At 41.8% G+C, this 15,327-nt stretch overlaps 1 long non-coding RNA gene across 1 annotated transcript; it reads left to right on the top strand.

Moving 5' to 3' along the window:
• Nucleotides 1-209: 209 nt before the first annotated feature.
• On the top strand, nucleotides 210-952 carry LOC103635298 (uncharacterized). The gene is made up of 4 exons (XR_002264589.1): nucleotides 210-274; nucleotides 356-568; nucleotides 670-762; nucleotides 868-952. It is a non-coding gene; the product is annotated as an uncharacterized lncRNA (long non-coding RNA).
• Nucleotides 953-15,327: the final 14,375 nt, after the last annotated feature.

Here is a 15,327-nt window from a genome sequence, read left to right on the forward strand (position 1 = left end):
GTGAATTCTATTTTGTAGCTCCTACACAGCGAGCACCAAGGAGACCCAGGGCAGCAACTAAGGGAAAACAACTGGACAGGATGACTAAAGTTATGTAAAGGAGACTTCCCATAGCTGTTGAGGAAGGCAAAAAAGGCCACATGAACCTGTTCAAGCTGCCAAGTTTGCATCAGAGGCTGGCATCATTATTCGGGAAACCATGCCTATCGTAACTCGTTGGAAAGATTACAAGGACGACCAGAAATACTACAACAGCTTTGTGTCACAGCTAAATGTAAGTGCATTACTGATTCTATGGTTCACTTGTATATTGCTTAACCTGAATTGACTAACTATGGAATTGTCATATGCATAGGGGCGCTTGTCCGTTAACACTGAGGACAAGGCAACAAAGGAAGCTTGCACCGATATGCTACGCTCTGCGGTAAAAAACCAGCGTTATCGGCTCAAGCAGAAATACTTCAATGGTGTACCTGCAAATGAGATTAGGACAACTTCTCCTGTATCTTACATGACTGATGAATAGTGGAGGGCATTAGTTGCAAAGTGGTCTGATCCAAAGAACATGGTATGGGTATCTTGTCATATATTCTTATTTCACTATAAGTTTGCAAAGGATCTTCGCATATTGAACCTATGATCTAATCTGACATGTTCATTCTCTTGTAGGAAATAAGTGAAAAGAACAAGCAGAACCGCAGTCAAGTCAAGTTTCATCAGGCTACGGGTTCTCGCTGCTATGTGGCACACTTACATGCATATGTAAGTAAATATTACCTTGTACTACTACCTGCACTTTTGCACTCAACAACTTCTATTGCATTTGATCTGAGCAAACTTTGTTGTGACTGTTTATCCACGAAACAGAAGCAGAAGAGAAACAGAGAAGAACCCAGCTTAGATCAGACGAAAGAACTAGATGCGGTGGACGCCTTCAAGACCTGCCATACCAGCTCCAAACGTGGCCTGAGTGAACCGGCAAGAGAAGCACTTGTAAGTTCATTTGTTTGCTTTATTTAGTGTAATTTTTATGAGATCATATGAGGCAACACAATTAATCATTCACTTGAAATATTGGGTAGAGATCAAACACATTTTGGAGGACAATATCTCTAACTAAGAAAGATTTAGGAAGAGTTTTGCTACTCTCTAGTATCCTTCCACCATTGATGAGTTTCACATTATTGTCAGCTCCAAATCTGCTATAACTTGTCATCACTAGATGTCACATCTTATCAGTTTTTAATTTTCAGAAAATAGAAATTTTATTGCTTGATTGTCCAACTGACAGTCTTCTGGAAAGGAACATGATATCAGAGATCATTTGTGCCTAAATCTCTGCATTTTTACCTCTCCAAAGCAAATGCCAACTGCAATCAGTTTTTGTCAGTGTAGCATTGGTTATTATTTCATTATAAACACCTTGTGTCATATGTCTTCCTCAAATTATTGCAATAACTAACAATTGGCATCTTGCTGTTGCTCATTAGCATTAACATGTAACTGTTTTCTGTCCATGATATTTCAGTCTCATATGGAGGCTTTGAGGGCTGAACCTGTTGCTGAAGGTGAGATGCCAGCATCCAGTGTGCACCTTGTGTCCAAGGTGTTGTCCCAGAGCAGCTCACACCAATTCCTGAAGAGCGTTGGCATCAAAACATCGGCATCCTCCAAGGCATCATCATCAAATCAAAGTGAGCTTCGGGAACAACTTGCAGCTGAAGCGACGACTGCTGTTCAAGGTGAACTCGACCAGCTCAGGAAGAAATGTGAAGAAGTTGAGGAATAGCAAGAGAGGACACAAAGGGAGTTGGAGGAGTACAATAAGATAACAGAGAAGAAAAGCAAGGAGATGGAGGAGACCAATGTGCTCATCAAGAAGCTCTTGTCCTTGCATGGTAATGCTTCTTCTTCGACATGAGGGCCGCTGGTCAGAGCTGCTGTGTTTGGCCTGTTCTTTGACATGAGGGTACCCAAAAACTCAAGTTGCTCATGGGTGTCAACTTTTTATTATATGTTGTTATGTTTGTGCAAACTCAACTGAAATGTGAAGTCAAGTGGTGATGCTGTGAACTGAGTTCAGTGTTGTCCACTTAGTTTGTATGCTCACTGGAATACTAGTTTTATTCATCTACAGAATATGGAATTGTGTGCTCATTCCTATGTTCTAGTATCTTTTGCAATTTCCAATAAAATTATTCTCTGCACATCTGTGACCAAACTGGTGGCATATAATAAAACATATGCCACGTCAGCGCTGACGCCAGCTGCCACGTCACTAGCCATGTCAGCGCTGACGTCATCTGCCACGTCACTAGCCACGTCAGCGCTGACGTCATACGCCATCGGGACCCTTCCAAACGGCTGTTAATGACCAAAACACGGCTCTATCTATGACGATACCGTACCGTCACAGAAAGCAAACGACGTTAACGATGTTGTCAGCTTGCCCGGGCAGACGACGGATTATGAAGGAAAAGTGCCTTCCTCCATGACCAAACCTGATCGTCATAGAATGAATTCACTTCCATGACAACGCGTATTTCGTCACAGAATGGATACACATCGATGACGAAAATGGGCAGTCCGTCACAACACAACAAATGTGACGCGACCCCTATGACCAAATCGGAATCATCACAAATTCGTCACAAATTTTTATCTGTGACGATACCTGCATATTCTGTGACGCAATACGAACATCATCGATGATAAGATCTCTACTAGTGGGGTTACATTTTATATCCTGCTGGTTATCCTGAGCACAAAATTAGGAGAATTCATTCTAGGAAGTCTCATTCTGGAACTCATCATGCTTTTATGTATAAGAATGAGACATCTAGTTCTAGGCATTCTACCCATGTTAAAATGCCTAAAAATAAATCTCCTGTTGCATCAAATAATCATAACATTTCATTTAAGACTTTTGATGTTACTTATGTTTTAACTAACAAATGAGGCAAAGTAGTTGCCAAATATGTTGGGGCCAAACACAAGGGCTCAAAGACTTGTGTTTGGATACCCAAGGTGCTTGTTTCTAATGTGAAAGGACCCAAGACCGTTTGGGTACCTAAGAACAAGGCCTAAACTTGTTTTGTAGGTTTATGCATCCGGAGGCTCAAGTTGGATCATTGATAGCGGATGCACAAACCACATGACTGGGGAGAAAAGGATGTTCTCCTCCTACGAGAAAAACGAAGATCACCAAAGAGCTATCACATTCGAGGATGGAAATCGAGGTTTAGTCAAAGGACTTGGTAAAATTGCTATATCTCCTGACCATTCTATTTCCAATGTTTTTCTTGTAGATTCTTTAAATTATAACTTGCTTTAAGTTTCTCAATTATGCAAAATGGGCTACAACTGTCTTTTTACAGATTTAGGTGTTACTGTCTTTAGAAGAAGTGATGATTCAGTGGCATTTAAGGGAGTATTAGAGGGTCAACTATACTTGGTTAATTTTAATAGAGCTGAACTCGATACTTGCTTAATTGCTAAGACTAATATGGGTTGGCTCTGACATTGCCGACTAGCCCATGTTGGGATGAAGAATCTTCACAAACTTCTAAAGGGAGAACACATTTTGGGACTAACAAATGTTCATTTTGAGAAAGACAGGGTTTGTAGCGCATGTCAAGCAGGGAAGCAAGTTGGTACCCACCATCCACACAAGAACATCATGACGACCGATAGGCCGCTTGAGCTACTCCACATGGATTTATTCGGCTCGATCGCTTACATAAGCATCAGCGGGAGTAAGTATTGTCTTGTAATTGTGGATGATTATTCTCGCTTCACCTGGGTGTTCTTTTTGTAGGAAAAATCACAAACCCAAGAGACCTTAAAGGGATTGTTGAGACGGGCTCAAAATGAGTTCGGATTAAGGATCAAGAAAATAAGAAGCGACAACGGGACGTAGTTCAAGAACTCTCAAATTGAAGGCTTTCTTGAGGAAGAGGGCATCAAGCATGAGTTCTCTTCTCCCTACACACCTCAGCAAAATGGTGTAGTGGAGAGGAAGAATAGAACTCTATTGGACATAGCGAGGACCATGCTTGATGAGTACAAGACTCCAGACCGGTTTTGGGCTGAGGCGATTAACACCGCTTGCTACTCCATCAACCGGCTCTACCTTCACCGAATCCTCAAGAAGACATCTTATGAACTCCTCACCGGTAAAAAGCCCAATGTTTCATATTTTAGAGTCTTTGGTAGCAAATGCTTTATTCTTGTTAAAAGATGTAGGAAATCTAAATTTGCTCCTAAGGCTGTAGAAGGCTTTTTACTTGGTTATGACTCAAACACAAGGGCATATAGAGTCTTCAACAAATCCACTGGATTAGTTGAGGTTTCTTGTGACATTGTGTTTGATGAGACTAATGGCTCTCAAGTAGAGCAAGTTGAGCTTGATGAGCTAGATGATGAAGAGGCTCCGTGCGTCGCGCTAAGGAACATGTCCATTAAGGATGTGTGTCCTATGGAATCCGAAGAGCCTCCACAAGTACAAGATCAACCATCATCTTCAAATCAAGCATCTCCACCAACTCAAGATGAGGATCAGGCTCAAGACAATAAAGAAGATGATTAAGAAGATGAGCCACCTCAAGAGGAGGGCAATGATCAAGGGGGAGATGACCATGACAAAGACAAGGAAGATGATCAAGAAGTACAGGGTCAAAGACCGCCACACCCAAGAGTCCACCAAGCGATTCAAAGAGATCACCCCATGAACTCCATCCTCGGTGATATTCATAAGGGGGTAACCACTCGATCTCGATTCGCTCACTTTTGTGAACATTACTCTTTTGTTTCCTCTATTGAGCCATACAGGGTAGAGGATGCATTAAGAGATTCAGATTGGGTGTTGGCAATGCAAGAGGAACTCAACAACTTCACGAGGAATGAGGTATGGCATCTTGTTCCATGTCCTAATCAAAATGTTGTAGGAACCAAGTGGGTATTCCGCAACAAGCAAGATGAGCATGGTGTGGTGACAAGGAACAAAGCCCGACTTGTAGCCAAGGGATATTCACAAGTCGAAGGTTTGGATTTCGGTGAAACCTATGCACTCGTAGCTAGGCTTGAATCAATTCGCATATTACTTCCCTATGTTACTTACCATGGCTTTAAGCTCTATCAAATGGACGTGAAAAGTGCCTTCCTCAATGGACCAATCAAGGAAGAGGTCTATGTTGAGCAATCTCCCGGCTTTGAAGATAGTGAGTACCCTAATCATGTTTACAAACTCTCTAAGGCGCTTTATAGGCTCAAGCAAGCCCCAAGAGCATGGTATGAATGCCTAAGAGATTTCCTTATCACTAATAGTTTCAAAGTCGGTAAAGCTGATCCTACACTCTTTACTAAAACCATTACAAATGATTTGTTTGTATGCCAAATTTACGTTGATGACATTATATTTGGGTCTACTAACAAATCTACTTGTGAAGAGTTTAGTAGGATAATGATTCAAAAATTCGAGATGTCTATGATGGGGGAGTTGAAGTATTTCCTAGGATTTCAAGTAAAGCAACTCCAAGAGGGCACCTTCATCAGCCAAACCAAGTACATTCAAGATATACTTACCAAGTTTGGAATGAAGGATGCCAAGCCTATCAAGACACCCATGGGAACCAATGGGCATCTCGACCTCGACATGGGAGGTAAATCCGTAGATCAAAAGGTATATCGGTCGATGATAGGATCTTTACTCTATTTATGTGCACTCGACCGGATATTATGCTTTCTGTATGCATGTGTGCAAGGTTCCAAGCCGATCCTAAGGAAGTTCACCTTAGGGCCGTGAAAAGAATCTTGAGATATTTAGTTCATACACCTAAGTTTGGTCTTTGGTACCCCAAGGGATCCACCTTTAATTTAATAGGTTATTCAGATGTTGATTGGGCAGGGTGTAAAATTGATAGAAAGAGCACATCAGGGACTTGTCAGTTTCTAGGGAGATCCCTTGTGTCTTGGGCTTCAAAGAAACAAAACTCAGTAGCTCTTTCTACCGCCGAAGCCGAGTACATTGCCGCAGGCCATTGTTGCGTGCAATTGCTTTGGATGAGGCAAACCCTTAGGGACTATGGCTACAAATTTAGCAAAGTCCCTCTCTTATGTGATAATGAGAGTGCAATCTGCATGGCGGATAATCCCGTTGAACACAACCGCACTAAGCACATAGCCATTCGGTATCACTTTTTGAGGGATCACCAACAAAGGGGGGATATCGAGATTGCTTATGTTAGCACCAAAGAACAACTAGCCGATATCTTTACCAAACCATTATATGAGAAAACCTTTACCAAACTTAGGAATGAGCTAAACATTCTTGATTCTCGGAACTTTGATTGACCTTTGCACACATAGCTCATTTATGCACCTTTGATCACATCTCTTTTATGTCTACGACTAATGTGTTTTCAAGTGTATTCTTATGCTAAGTCGTAGATTGAAAGGGAAATGGAGTCTTCGGCGAAGACAAGGCTTCCACTCCACTCTATCGGTATTGTTTACCCTTCGCCGTCACTCCGCACCGCTCTCCACTTTGGTATAATCTTCACTCTTATTACTAGTACCAATGGGGATAAAGTAATAAGGGCTCTCAAAAGACTCAGTTTTTTGCGATTAATGCCAAAGGGGGAAAATATTAAGCCCAAAGCAAAAGGACCGCACCACCACCAATTTCAAATTTCACAAGTTTAAAAAGAAGTTTTCAATTGGTATCTTATGCTGAAATGTCCAAAGGAGGATTTTTTTCAAATTGGTATCTAAAATAATTGATCTTCTTTAAATTGGTGAAACCCTCTTGAACACTAAGAGGAGATTTTCATCCAGGGGGGTTTATTTTAGTCAAAGGAAAAGCATTTGAAACAGAGGGAGAAAAATTTCAAATCTTGAAAATGCTTCTCGAAATCTTATTCATCTACCTTTGTCTATTTGCAAAAAGATTTTGAAAAGATTTTCCAAAAGAATTTGCAAAAACAAAACAACTGGTGCAAATGTGGTCCAAAATGTTAAATAACAAATCAAACTTATATACTTAGAAATACTTTCATAACTTATGCACATCTGTCAAAATGCAAGCTAGTTACATTTGTACACTTTATATTTGCTTTGGTTTGTGTTGGCATCAATCACCAAAAAGGGGGAGATTGAAAGGGAAATAGTCTCAATATTTGCTATAATTGATTTTGGTGTTTGACGACCATCACAAACCTTGTGGACTAACCAGTTTGCCCAGTTGATCATTTCACAGGTGCATAAGTTCATCTACAACTATTCTAAATCGACTGTCCGGAATACCGTAGATTATTCCGGACAGGAGAAGCTTTTTGGAAAACCAGACTAAGCGCGGACTGTCCGGGCCCTTGCGGCGGACTGTCCGCGACACCAAGGTGACCCTCGGACAGGAACCCTGCATAAACGCAAGTCTACACTACGGACCGTCCGATGGAAAAGCAAGCACCGTCCGAGACCGAGCGCGGACCGTCCGGCCTCAGGCGCGGGCTGTCCGGTCGGCGCAGAACCGAAAATCCCGAAGGTGACGAGTTTGGTAAAATGAATTATAGCATCCTCGCGGACCGTCCGGGGTGCACGACCGGACCGTCCACGATTGCTTTTATCTGACATCTGACGACGCATTAAATGCTATATAGCCATTGATATAGTCGTTACTGCTGACCGTTGCGATTTTAGCCGTTGATGTGCAGGGGCGGACCGTCCGGATTAGGGGCGCGGACCGTCCGCGGTCGGCAGAAAGGGAGCAACGTCTAGAAAGTGGTTGGGGGCTACAAATACAACCCCAACCACCTCCATTCACTTAACCCAAGCATTCCAATCCTTTACATTCAATACAGGAGCTAGCATTCCATTCCAAGACACAATCAAAGCTTCGAATCTCTCCAACTTCCACAATTGAGACAAGTGATCATTAGTGATTAGCGACTTGAGAGAGAGAGAGAGAGAGTAATCCGTGTGATATTCGTCGCTCTTGTTGCTTGGCTTTTGCAATCGTGCTTTCTTCTTCCTCATTCTTATTCTTCAAGTGACTTGTAATCAAAGCAAGAGACACCAATTGTGTGGTGGTCCTTGTGGGGTCTAAGTGACCCGTTTGATTAAGAAGGAAGCTCACTCGGTCTAAATGACCGTTTGAGAGAGGGAAAGGGTTAAAAGAGACCCGGTCTTTGTGACCACCTCAACGGGGACTTGGTTTGCAAGAACCGAAGCTCGGTAAAACAAATCACCGTGTCATCCGCTTCATTTGCTTGTGATTTGTTTTCGCCCTCTCTTTTCGACTCGAATTTATTTCTAATGCTAACCCCGGCTTGTAGTTGTGCTTAAAGTTTGTGAATTTCAGTTTCCGCCTATTCATCCCCCTCTAGGCGACTTTCAGTAATACAAAGTTACTAGATGATAAACAATATTAATATGAGATTAATGCAACTAGAATGGATAAAAAATGAGTTAAAATGAATTAAATATGAATTAAAAAGTTTCTAGAATTATTTTTATACTAAAAATCATTATCTTTATTAATTTCACTCATTTTATTTCACCTTTGGGCTGCGGACACTATTTACCAGAAGCTCGGGGTCTGTTCTGTAAAATCTCGAGGACTTGGATTAAACTACTTTATACATAGTGTGGGTCGCGGGTTCATTCATATAAAGAGCAGGGGTTCTTATGCAATTGTTACCTGGCCGAAAGGGTATCGGCGAAGATCAGCCGTTGGATCCGAAATCGATGGCACAGATTAGATCCTCTCTTAAGTGACCCTGTACGCGTTCGCGAACCCTTGGATCTAGATTCAACGGACTACACCCGATCCGCGTGCCGATCCCATATGAGCCCTTGGATCCCCGACCAACGCACAAGATTTATTTAACCGTAGGGTTATGCTCCACCTACCTCCGGCTAGAGATGACGACGAAAAAAAAGATTCTTTACATCTTGGATGCAAATAAATTTTTTCGGACGTTGTTATGCTCTGTACATGATTCTAATCTACGAATTGTTCATTTTCTCGCTCTCTCATTCAGATTTCAGTAAAATGTTCATTCAATGGCATGCTAGTCCCCCCGTTCAAATTTTCTTTTGGATGATCGTTTTTTGGATTTAGTGATAAAAAAGAAGTTGCTAATTTAGGGTGTTTTGTTTCTAATGACTAATTTTTAGTCACTTTATTTTATTTTATTTTATTTTAGTGTTTAAATTTCTAAATACGAAAACTAGAATAAAATGTTAGTTTATATATTTGTTAATTTAGAAACTAAAATAAAATAAAATGTAAGATTAAAATCTAACACCCTCTAGTTGCAGGCAGCCGGCAGCAGAAAGGTACCGTTCCAATTCTAGGTAGACTACATTATGCATTCTCCTTGCAAGATGGCACAGTACTTGCAGTGGTACATAAAAAAACGTGGCCTGTGAGAGTTCTACTTTACATTTGAAATATTAGCTGATTACCACGCAACCTATATTGATCATACTACATTTTTTTGCAAATGTAGTGTGCACAGATGTCTTCCTTTGGAGTTAATAATGTGTTTTCTGTGTCTTGGAGTACCACTTACGGTTCACATTTTGCTGCCATATAGTAAAGTTGAGAGTGCTGCAAGTTGCTGTGGACGTCACCTGGTCGATGGTTTCCCTTCGTAGCAAAGCTGAAGTCGCTGTTCTAGTGTGTGTGACGAGCAAAGTCAGCGTATTTCTGCGCTCTTTGAGAATTCACCGCCCTTTTGCAGGTTGAAACTGTCCATTCACAGCTCCAGTGTGCATTGCATCTTCTGCGCATGCGAAATGTCAGGAGAGCCTGATTGGGTTTAGATGTCATTTTCAGGTAAGAGGTGCTATCATTTGTCGTCTTGTGTTAATATCCTCTTCAGTGGCCCCATACATATTTAACAATGTCTTTATTGGACTTGTTCTCAAATGCTATGAATTAAGAACAAGACAACACAGGAAATGTTAGACGTTAAAGCCCTTCGTCCTTCGAAGCATTATCTCCCTTAGGACATAATGATTTTCGGACGAAGGTTATGAAGGACATACCTTCATAAATTCAACATTTAATATTGAAGAAGGAACCATATGAGACACAAAAGATAGCATAAACCATTATGTATTATTATCAACTCATTTCTATATTATATTGTAGAAAAGTAGAAATAATATCAAATTACAAATGTACCTTCGGCTTGAAAGAATGCGAAAATACAAGCGTGACGCAAAAGCAAATGCCAAGTCAGCGTGAGCAGTACGGGGGTACTGTTCACCTATTTATAGGCACGGGACACAGCCCATATAAAATTACATCCATGCCCTTTACATTTGGTAGTAATTCTATAGTAATCCACCGAGGTCTGAATAGCCTTTTCATCTTTAAGTCGGTTTCCTTTTCTGCTACCACGCTGAAGCTTTTCTGCTCACATCTTCGGCGCTATATCAACCTTCGTATTATTTGGGCTTCTCCTACTGTGATATCGACTCGAGTCCCAAGATACCTGTTCACACATTATACTCCAGAAACACTGTTAAATCTTGTTTTTGAGGACCTTCGGAAGCCGAAGGCCCCCAACAGTAGCCACTCGCAATATTAATTTGTTAGAATAATAAATTTAGATTGCGACATGGACGAAGGTCTTAAGCCGAAGGTCCGAAAAAACACCTTCCCTTTGCTAGAATAGCAACATTCACTGACAAGCGGGGTCTTTTAATTTTCAACGCACTGGGCGTATAAATAAGAGCATACCGCGAGCCCATTTGGTACGCTCTCTTGCCATCTGCTCTTGCTCACTCAATTTTTAGCTCTTGCGCACCAAGACTTGCTTAGCTTTTTAAGTTTTTAAGCTTCGGTGTTGAAAACAGTTTTTTAGTGTTTCCGAAGATGTCTGAAGATAAGAAGGCTGCTGCCGAGATGAAGCTGAGTCTCTCTGAAGAGAAAAATCTGGGGTTTCTTATAGCGATGTCGAAGACCAATACAGAAAAAATCACCAAAGAGATTTTAGAAGGTTTGTCTGAAGATATTGATGACAGCGACAGTTATGATGTGGATAGTGGTGGTGAAGACTTCGAAGATCGCCCTTGGCGACCAAACCATGCGGTTTTCGGCAAATCAAGTATCAAAGAAAATCATCTTGTCAACATGAGGGGAAGATATTTCCGGGACTTGTCCGTTGTGAGGGCCGACGAAGGGGAGAAGACTTGTCCGAACCCTGAAGAAAATGAAGTCGTAGTGTACCGAAGCTTTTTGAAAGCTGGACTTCGATTCCCCCTGAGCAACTTTGTCGTAGAGGTGCTGAAAATATTTGAAGTCTATCTTCACCAACTTACCCCCGAAGCAATCATTAGGCTGAATATCTTCGTGTGGGCCGTGAGAAGCCAAGGTCTGGAACCTGATGCGAAAAGTTTCTGTAACATACACGAATTATCATACGAGACAAAACCCTGGGGTAAGGAACAGTATCACAATAATTTTGGCTGCTACAGTTTCGTTTCTCGGTCTGGGTCAAGCTGTCCCGTGCCAACCTTTCGGAAGAGATGGCCCGGCGACTGGATGACAGAATGGTTTTATGTGAAGAATGACCTGAAAACACGGGAAGATATTAAAGGTATAATTATGCGCCCTATTTGGCAAAGCTTCGGCCTGCGGAGGCCGAAGGTTGAAATGAATGAAGCTGCCGAAGAATGCCAGAGAGCCTTCGGAGTTATTTGTTCTTTTATTGGAACGAGAGATTTGGTCCAAGAGCATATTGCCTTCAGAGTATGGCCGCTCGCGGAAAAATGGGAAATGCCGCAAGAGACCATAAAGGAGGCTGACGAAGGTAGACTTATCAGGCTGAAGTATACTTTCAAGTTTGGAGATAAATTCGTTGAGCCAGATGATGACTGGCTAAAAAGCATTGAAAATTTAAGTGATGAACTATTTGGGGCTTATTCGAAGGCCGAAGATACTGCTTTGTCAGCAGCCTTCGGAGGCCGGAAAAAGAAAAGGCTGAATCGAGTGTTTGACGCAATCGGGTTTGTCTACCCTGACTATCGTTATCCCATTCGAGGGCAGAAAAGAAAAGGCACGACTTCTGCGAAAGAAGAAGCTGCAGCTGCTCCTAGTGAGCCAGCACCGAAAAGAAAAAGGATAAAGGTCCTCACACATCGGCCACGCTATATTGAACCAGCCTCAGTGCCTGAGTTCACCGGAGAGACCTCTTCGGCCACCGAGGCTGAAGAGCCAACCCTGCTGCCAGAAGTCGCAGAAATGGCCGAAGCGCCAACAAGAACAGAATTGGAAGAACCAAAGATTTTGTTACCAGAAACCAAAGAGATGGTCGAAGCGCCATCGACAGAAAAAATGGAAGAAGCGAAAGGATCAACTGAGGGATCAAAAATATCAGAAGTTTTAAGCCCTTCAGCAAATGTTGAAACAATAAAAAACCAAAAGGGTCCAGCGGTGACTCCGAAAAGAAAAAGAATGGTCAATGTGCTAGATGTTCTAGAGACAATTAAGTCCTCAAGCACAACTCCGAAGAAGACTGTTGAAACTTCCGAAGCGAAAACTGAATTTTTTGATACTAAGGCTCCAAAGCAAGAAACTGAGGCTGAAGCTGGGCACTCAGAGCCCACGAAGGTAAAATCCTTGGAAACCGAGGAAGAAAAAATGACGGAGCCAATTCTTGTTGAAGAAATCAGTGCTGTTGCCCCCGAAGCATCCCCCAAAGTCCTTGATTATATTGTTCGACATGCTTCGGGGAAAAAATTATCAGAAAAAGAAAAGCAAGAGGCCCGGCTTTACGCCCAAAAACTGAAGTATCCAAAGGGGGCGTTAATATTCAACGGCAGCGGAGAAGAAGACTTCTTGTATTGTCTCCCTGACAGCAAGGAGATTTCTGTCTGTCGGGAGATGAGCAAGAGCTTCGGATTCCCAACACTAGAAGACGGGCTCTCGGTGCTGTCGAAAAAACGAACTGGCCGACAGCCTGGCGTACAATAGCTTAAAGGTGCAAAAAATAATATCTTTGTATTTTTTCTTGAGACCAAAATTTTTCGTTTGCTTAAATTTATTAACGCACACACATTTCTCTTTGCAGGGCCTTATACTTAGCAATGCCCTCAGGGCCCAAAAAGATGCCGAAGACGAAGGGTGTGTTATAGCCATGAGCAACCTTCGTTCCGAAGTAATTGAACTAAGGAACGAAGGTCTCGAAAAAGATAAAATATTACATTCATTGATAAATAGAATAAAAGAAGACGAAGCTACTTTTAAAGGTCAAGCTGAGGCTCAGAAGCGTGAAATTGAAAATCTTCGAAAACAACTGGCCAGAGTTAAAGAGGAACGCATACTTGAAGAAACGAAGCGAGAACTTAGCGACCAATGGGCAAACCATTTAGAAGGAACTGTTGAAGAGCTTCGTTCGTCCAAGAAAAGATGCTATGATAAATCTATGGAGTGTGTTAAGAAGATGAAAGCTAGCTTCGCCAGCGTCGGCGCATTCTCAAGCGAAGAAAACTTTACAAGAGGCAACCCCGAAGGTTCCATCGAATGGATTAATCACGAAGCTGAGGCCTTTGAGGAAATTTTAAATAGCCGCGGAGACATATGTGCTTTCTCGGGTGCCAGAGGGATTGCCACTATTTTGGAGAAAAAGGGCTGCGAGCATGTAAAGATTTTAGCGCAATCCGAAGCTACCTTGTCCTTCGAAGATGCTAAAGATCTTTCAGCCGAAGCCAGCATGGTTGGTGGAAAATTTTTCACCGATGTTTGGGATAATGGTGGCCGAGAAATGGCCCGAGAAATTATCCAAAAAAGCGAAAAGGGCATCCATGATGCAAGAAAAGTAGCAGAGGCTGCTGAGAAAAGCGCAGAGCCCGAAGGGCAAATAGGTATTAACTAATGGTTTTATTGTATTGTAATTTTTGGTTTTAAACTTCGTTCGCAATTTGTAATAGCAATGTAGCCGTATCCTGTCCTCCTTCAGGTCCTACTAAAGTGTCTCCGGGCCCTCACCCGAAAGGAGACGACGAAATTAAAAAGATGGCTGAAGCTATCATGGATGAAGTTGTTAATCGGCTCCTGAACGAAGCTGCAGAAGTTGTACTTAGAGAAGATTAAGTGCTATTGTAAAAACTTCTGAAATATAATATGTGTAACATCTTGTAACCCTGAATATAATATACTTGTTTTTATTGTTCAATTCTTTACGATGCATGAAATTTTACATACGTACCGTTTTTGAGTCTTTGACGAAAAAACACCTTCCCTTCTTTTCATGCTTCGTGAAGAAGAATTTTCATTTATCACAACAATATCCGTAGTGTTCTGATGAAGAATATCCAAGCTTCGTGAAGATATTTTCCGAAGCTACACTTCCGAAGATCAATAGTGTATCTCCTTGTGACTTAGCATGATTTTCCCTTTTTTTCAAAACATTCTTCTGAAGATCGATATTGTGTCCCCTTCTTGTGCCATATGCAGCATGATGTATGATGCTTATGCCATGCGAAATGATGTGATGATGTTATGCTATGTAAGATGGTATTTATTACGAAGATACACACACATCCCTGTAATAAAACACATAATCTTTTTAAATCAGCGTTGACTTTTCGCTGTAAGCCTCCCTTAGGAGCTTCTTCGCCTTTTACTTCAGCGGAATCAGCGTTTATTTTTTGCTGTAAGCCTCCCTTAGGAGCTTCTTCGCCTTTTACTTTCAGCGGTATTCGCGTTGACTTTTCGCGCTTCGCCTTTTACTTAGGCGGTATCAGCGTTTATTTTTCGCTGTAAGCTCTGCATTTCCTTTGGAACGACTTTGGAGCAGAAAACTTACACTGCGCTCTCTTTGGAACGGCTTTTTGTAACTTCAACAAACTTACTCTGCGTTCCTTAGAACGACTTTTTGTTGCTTCGAAGAATTTTTGATAATTCGTTGTTATCGCAAATCTTTAAGCTTCAACAACTTAAGCCTGTGGAGAAAATATATTTTCCTTGTGGCAAACAACGAAACTATTACATGAAATTTAAAAAATGTCCTTTATTACACAGAAAATAAAACTGAATGGAGAAGACTACTATCAAGGTAGGATATTTGTCAATAGATGTGCTTCGACTCTGGCACAGTGCTATTGACTGTGCGAGCTTCGGACTGTTCTCTGAAGTCCCTTTGGTGTTGAGCATATTGGCCCCCTTCTGTCTGCTGGCCTTGTTGCAGCGGTGGTGGCGGCGGAGGCTGTTGCCAGGAAGCTTGGGGTTGACTCGCCGAAGCAACAGAAACTGCAGGGTGGTTGCCTACATATTCTGGGATGTAAGGCGAATGATACGAAGCAGTGTGCATGATT

The sequence above is a fragment of the Zea mays genome, chromosome 8, assembly GCF_902167145.1.
Source record: "Zea mays cultivar B73 chromosome 8, Zm-B73-REFERENCE-NAM-5.0, whole genome shotgun sequence".
Taxonomy (NCBI): domain Eukaryota; kingdom Viridiplantae; phylum Streptophyta; class Magnoliopsida; order Poales; family Poaceae; genus Zea; species Zea mays.